The following is a 6,454-nucleotide window of genomic DNA, read 5'->3' as shown; positions in this document are numbered from 1 at the left end:
TCACGCTCTTTACCAGCCATATTACTTAGTTTTGGTAGAATCTATGATAAGCCCTATTCTCGCAAATTTCTCCTTAAGATGCATGTACGCTTCTTCCACAGCTCTACGGTAAACACCGCGATGACATCGTTGTCGTCCGCGAATCCTATGAGATGAGATGAGATGAGATTTCGTGGTGTTGGTACCGCTTCTCTGCACGCCTGCCCTTCGAATAGCATATTCCAATGCAATGCTGAACAGCAAATGCGATGGACTTCAAACCATCTAACGTCACAAAACGCAACGGTGCATGTGGAGTACCAGGGCGCCCTCCACAGTAATCTGCCCTTGCTGCATCAAGCCGGTCACTAATGCAGTGAACGATTTCTTACTGTGCATGCTCCCTCTGCCGAAAAAACAAAGACACGATAGAGGTGGCGGGGAGAATAGGAGCATAGAGGAGGAACATCTAGCCCTGTTCCTCGTGTATCCCCAATACGCCAACTCGTAGTGAGTCGAAAGACGAGATGGCTCCACTGAAGGGTGAGCTGAAAGTACGGGAGAGCCGAACAGTCATGGCCAGTTGGATGGCCGTACAATCGCTCAAACAATCTAACCATCTATAGCGTCGAGTATTAAGGTACTCAAAAGTTGCTGAGGCTCAATAAGAGAGATATCAGCACGATTACCAGTCTTGAGATAGGACATTGTCCAAGTCACCAAGTCAGTCCAAAACCAAGTCACCTCTGATTGGCACCTGCCTCGCTTCAGCTACCAGCCTATCACTTCCTTGATAAGTAATAGGTCAGCTTGAAGCGAACAGTAAAAGTAATAAACGTGGCATACCACAATAGTTCAAAATAATGGACACAGTGTTAAGGGTACCCAACAGAGTAGAGAACATCACAAAAGAGTCCTATTTCTCACCCGCTATTTTATAAAATCATGTATTATTTGGACCATCAAGGGTAGCACGTATCAGCCAAGTCCGTTTTGTTGGAAAACCATGTTCAAGCATAATCTGCCACAGCCCATTTCGTTTAACTGAATCGTACGCCGTCTTGAAGTCTATAACCAAATGGTGAATCTGCAAGTTGAATTTCCGGAATTTATCGAGGATTTGTCGCAAGGTGAACATTTATCATGTTGTTATTATCACAAAACTCTGTGAACAGCTCTCCGTTTTCGCTTATCTCTCCTAGAGCATGGAGTCCCATGACGCGTTCAAGGTCCGCGTTGTTTGATCCTACCTTCGCGCTGAAGTTACGCTGAAGTGGATATGCATGTCCCCCTTCGGGATTTTGTCAACCAGCTTATTCAGCTGGCTGTAGAAACTATCTTTCTCCTGTAAATCGACAGCATCTCTTGTCGCATAGCACTGGATTGCAGTGAGGTTTCTAACCTATGCTCTAAATCTAGACTGGATTATTTTTTCGTTTACACCAATAAACGTTCTGTGTTGTACGAAAGAGCTATTTAGTTCAGTTGCACTCGATTTTATAGCATTATCAAGCATTACCGAACACAAAATTTCAGTTGAATACTAAATGATCGAATGAGAAACAAGATTTCAAAATGTTTGCTCCCAACCAGATCCACTTATTGCATTCGTAGCTTTGAACTTGGTATTGAATTGTAGAAACACGATAAAATAATTAGCATGATACAGCTGTTTACTATCACGGTCAAACTGCGTTTAAATTCTAGTTATGAGCACGAAACCACAGTAGTTTGCATATGATGTACAGAAACTTTATATTTTTTCTATATAAGCTAAAATTTTAAGTTTGATTGTGAAATTGATCATTCACGTTGTTTTCTTTTAAGAATCCCCGGCGATCAGTTATTAGTCGTGTCGGAACTGTCATGAAAACAATTTATCAACTATAATATAGCTACCTCATGGTTGCCAGGTAGCAGTGCCGTAATTGAATAAATAAATCATAAGCATTTGATTGATCGCACTTGACTTGTCATGCAATACACCAATGTGGGGCAGAATACACATGCGTAACATTTTGAACGGTTGTATACAAATAGTGTTTAAAAGGTAGGATTTCTAGACATCAAAACTGGCGCCAGACAGTCTCCAGCAGCAAATTTATATATTCACCACCAATTTCCCACCACGATGTAAATTAAGCTTTAATCGGCGATGAACATTCAAATGAAGTTGAATGAAATGAGCTTTGGCGGAGCTTTTTTGTGGATGAATACACGCATCTATTACACCTATCATCGTGAGGGCAGTTACTGACTGTAGCGGCAAACAACAGCAACGCTCTATAGCAAACTATCATGAAATAAATGTTTAATATAAAAGGTCATAAAAGATTTCGATTACTTCAAGTTTCTAACGACGAACCTCAAAATGTGCAGTGCAGTTCCTTAGTGAATGATTGACATCGAGTTTCAATTTCAAATAATTATCCTGTTTTGTAAGACGCACACATCAAAAATTATCGATAACAAAAATAATATCCTAGTCAGACTACAAAGCATTATCAGGAAATATATATTTCGTACTTTATATTGACTTTAGATTTAACAAATACTTATGCCCGATGTCAACACTTCAGGATCGCGTTCCTTTGTTTGTACCGGCTTTTCCACAACACGCGGAGCGCCAATTCTGCATTCGGTTCAGTCGGACGGCACTTGGCGGATCGGCGCTCTCTGCACACCGATCCGACACCGCATGTTATAGCACCGCGAGCCGCGACGACGCGACGCTCCGACTCCGGCAGATAAAGCAAAGCCTAGATGCGATGTTTTGCTTAGTCTCACGGCGAAGGTGAACGCGCGCGGATCAACGTGCTTGTCGAGAAACCGATTGTGTGCAGTCTGATTGTTTGATGATTTTCCGTTTGAACTTGAAGTTATCGGGCTGGTGCACGTGTGAATGGATTTTTCTTCTCGTTTAAAACAAATCGAACACCAGGTGCATTAAAATAAAGGGTACTAATTGGACCCAAACGTGAAGTGGTGGCTTTGGTTGCGATAGAAATTGAGAGTGAATATTGCCACTGGGGCGTGTGAAAAAAGGTCCTAGCAAAAGTGTAATTTGGAAGGTGTAAATCTTTGATGAAACGTTGAAACCTATGTTTTCAGCAGCTATATAAACAGAAATATATTAACAGTGGGATATAATCGGTAAGCAAGTTTCAAAAGTTACATTATTTCCAACTATTGACAGTTCTCATGATGGTGATAAATAATATTTTGGATAAATAACGTAAAAGCCTTTAATTTAGTATTTAAAATTAACAATTCCACTGTTGTGGTACAAGCATATTTGTAAGTAAAATGAAAAATAGTAATAAAGTCTACATATTTGTCGACGTCTGACGATGGATGAATAGAATTTCACCGTAGAAAGATCAACAAGTTTTGGTACAATAAATTTTAAACTCAAATACTTTACTGATAGACTTTAGGTATCTAAAGAGTAAACAAATAGATGATAAGAGTGCCTATGTTGTCTGCTTTAGTAGAATCTGAAAATACCCTGCGAAAGAATAAAATTTTACGGTTGTATTCTACTAGCTAAACAATATGAAACACCTATTCTACCTCAAGTTACCTCAGGAAACAGTTTCGACCTTGTTATTGAAAGTTCCAATAAGGTGTACTAAGCACGGCATTTTTAACTTGTTTTTTTTCTTTAATTTAATTGATTTACAAATGGTTAGAGTAATCATATTTACATACCTTTTTAGTTCTGTTATTCATTGCCCATTCATTAACCGAGGCTTACGCTTCAGTGCACTTCTGCCACTTACGACTATTTCTTGGCGTCGCACAGTGAGAAAAAATATGGTCAAACCTTTTTTTCGTCTTTTCCGACGTTTTACGGTTCACCACGTGTTTACGAAGAAGTCTCTTGAAATTTTATTTTGCATTTTTTTAAAAATTCCTAAAAATATATAATAAACGACGTGCTAAATTTCTATGTATCTAAAATATTTATAAAAAAAAATATTAAAAGGGTACCACACTTTCACCGAGGACCTACTAAAACAGTAGGAAAGGGCAGAAAACAGTTTAGACCGATTATTTTCAGAACGTCGCACTGTGCGTCGCGGTTCTATAAAAGAGAGCTCTAAATACTTCACCGTAATTACCTATTTCCATCCTATCGAATGTAAGATACCCAAAATTCCTGTGATTTCTTTACTACAACTAAAAATGCAACCGTTCCGATACGTTTGCTCAGTCGTGCCCAGGTAATGATGCAAACCAAATCAAATTTGTTTATCAAAAATGCGACCCGCAATGAGTTTTGCTCATTACTGTTCCTAACAAGATATAAAATATAGTGGGATTTCTTCTCACGATTATCCGTATACAAGCGCTCAAATTTTTTTTCAGCTTCGCACAAAATAAATGGTTCAAATTAACTATGTATTTTAACAGATAGATTAGGTTATTATGAGAAGCTGTATGTTAACATGAAAAAAAAGTATCTGGTATTTAAAAGGTTTTACAGAAATTTCCACCAAAAGACGGCGCTGCACTGGATCCTCGACACTCGCAGGTCAGCTTTGGTCTGGTCGAGCCATTCTGCATGTTGGACCTCTATATTCATGGTGAAAACAGATTTCTCCGTACTGCTTTCCGGCATCTTCAAGACGTAACCGGCCTGTCCGAACCTCTGGTTTTCTAAGCCAAGTCGACTCTTAGCTTTTTGTTTATATTTCAACAAAATCCCCAACATCTTACACTTGGATACAGCAAGTGCGCGGATTTCTTCCGTAAGCAAAGTTACAGTTTCAAGTCATTAGAGGACTATTGGTTTAATTGGCGTTTAGATCCGGTTTCTAGCTTGAATGTATTGTTGAATCGTTTTACTCAAGTTGTTGTCGGCGTTGATCATAGATTCCAAGTGAACTTCAACTTGATCGCCGTCAATAATCACTGTCCGCGGGATGCAAATGTTGTTTTGTAATGAGTCTCAATCTCTCCTAGTTTTGCTTATGCATTTATTTTTAGTCCAATCCACCTAACTTTTGGTTTGAGAAAGGTGTGAATCGTTTTGAAATCGCCTGTTTAGCCTAGGAGTTGGCTACCCTTTTAGGTAATCGTGCCTTGGTATTTCCGTATCCCACACACCAGAATAGGATAACAAATATGGTACAAATATCAATCACCTGCAGCCTCGAAATCTCAAAACTCATCAAAAATCAAAATCAACTGTGAATCTTGTCAACTTGATCCTATGCAGAAAAAACTCACGCGTGAGTTTTTCTGTTTTCATAGCAAGAAGCACAAAACTCATATTTCTTCCCGCTTGATCATATTCTGCTTTGCTTCAACTGCTACCTGGAGCTATACACCTATACATACAAATTCGTTGTTGAACAGCATGGGCATTCTCTCGTGCGATACGTAACTGTGACTGAGCGTAAGAGAATGAATCTCTAAATAAATCGTAAAGTTGAACTAACACACACATTTAAACTACATGTTTATCTAATTCTTATTAGACTTTTTACTTGCTAGTTAAGAAAATGTAGATTCTTGCGAAGGAGAAATGTAAATTCTGCCAATTTGTTTGCCATCTTTATTCATGAATGTGTGCTAGCTTTTTTCGCAACTGATGTTTTCTCTGGCGGTTAATTCTCTTTCGCTCTCTGGTTCGTTGTATGAAATGCCAGCTGTGGAAGAAGTAAGCAAAATACTCACAGCTGAATTTGGTTCACATCGCATAGCAACAGAGACATCGCATATAATAGCGAGAGAAATTCATGTGTGAGTTCGGCGCTTCTGATCAAAGTTGAAATTTCTTATGCTTGAAATCTCAATGAGTTTTTTGCTGCTATGAATTTTTCAACACTGACACGTACACTATTCGGAAGTGCTCAATAGTGTCTCCGAAACATTCATGTAGCAAAACATTCTTTGCAAAGCAACCTTGATCAGCCATGTCAGTTTATCCTGAGATCCGTACTCATGCATTATCTGCCATGAACAGTCATGGAGCAGAGCAGTTTGACTGTATCGTATGCTGCCTTAAAATCGATAAAAATATTATGAGTGGGCACGTTGTATTCACGACATTTCTGATAAAGGCGACGTCGCTTTGCGCTTGACAAACGGTGTGCGAGCCTGACTTGGCATGACCATAACCTTAGCGGCCAAGGTCTGAGGCTCGGCGATCTCACATCACTTCAGAAGTTCTTGCCTTTTCACTTCGGTGGTTACGAGGGTAGAGCGGAGGCTCCCCGCTAGCTTATTAATGTCGAGGTGGACGTTCAACCGCGAGTTGATGAACGAATACAACTCGTCCATCAACCTTTTTGCTTCCTTCAGCTTGCTATTAGCGAACGCGCCAACTTAATGATTTTGGCAAAGACATCATATTTGCCTCCAGTAGCACCCTCGGTTGAATCATCGTGATGAATAAGATATTTATTCCTGCTGTTGGGTTCCAACTCTAGGCTCCGCTCGTATTATGTAGTCGTCTTTCTGATCC

General features: G+C 39.6%; 1 protein-coding gene across 2 annotated transcripts in view; it reads left to right on the top strand.

Annotated features, from left to right (window-relative positions):
• Window positions 1-2,764: 2,764 nt before the first annotated feature.
• Window positions 2,765-6,454, top strand: part of LOC128738281 (sodium-dependent nutrient amino acid transporter 1) — a 46,670-nt gene continuing 42,980 nt past the window's right edge. For both annotated transcript variants that reach the window (XM_053833295.1, XM_053833293.1), the window contains exon 1: window positions 2,765-3,132. The gene's annotated coding sequence lies outside the window, so the exon portion shown is untranslated. The remainder of the gene's footprint in view (window positions 3,133-6,454) is intronic.

Source organism: Sabethes cyaneus, chromosome 2 (assembly GCF_943734655.1).
Source record: "Sabethes cyaneus chromosome 2, idSabCyanKW18_F2, whole genome shotgun sequence".
Taxonomy (NCBI): Eukaryota; Metazoa; Arthropoda; class Insecta; order Diptera; family Culicidae; genus Sabethes; species Sabethes cyaneus.
Note: the sequence above shows the minus strand (reverse complement) of the source record. Positions and strands in the feature narration are given on the sequence as shown.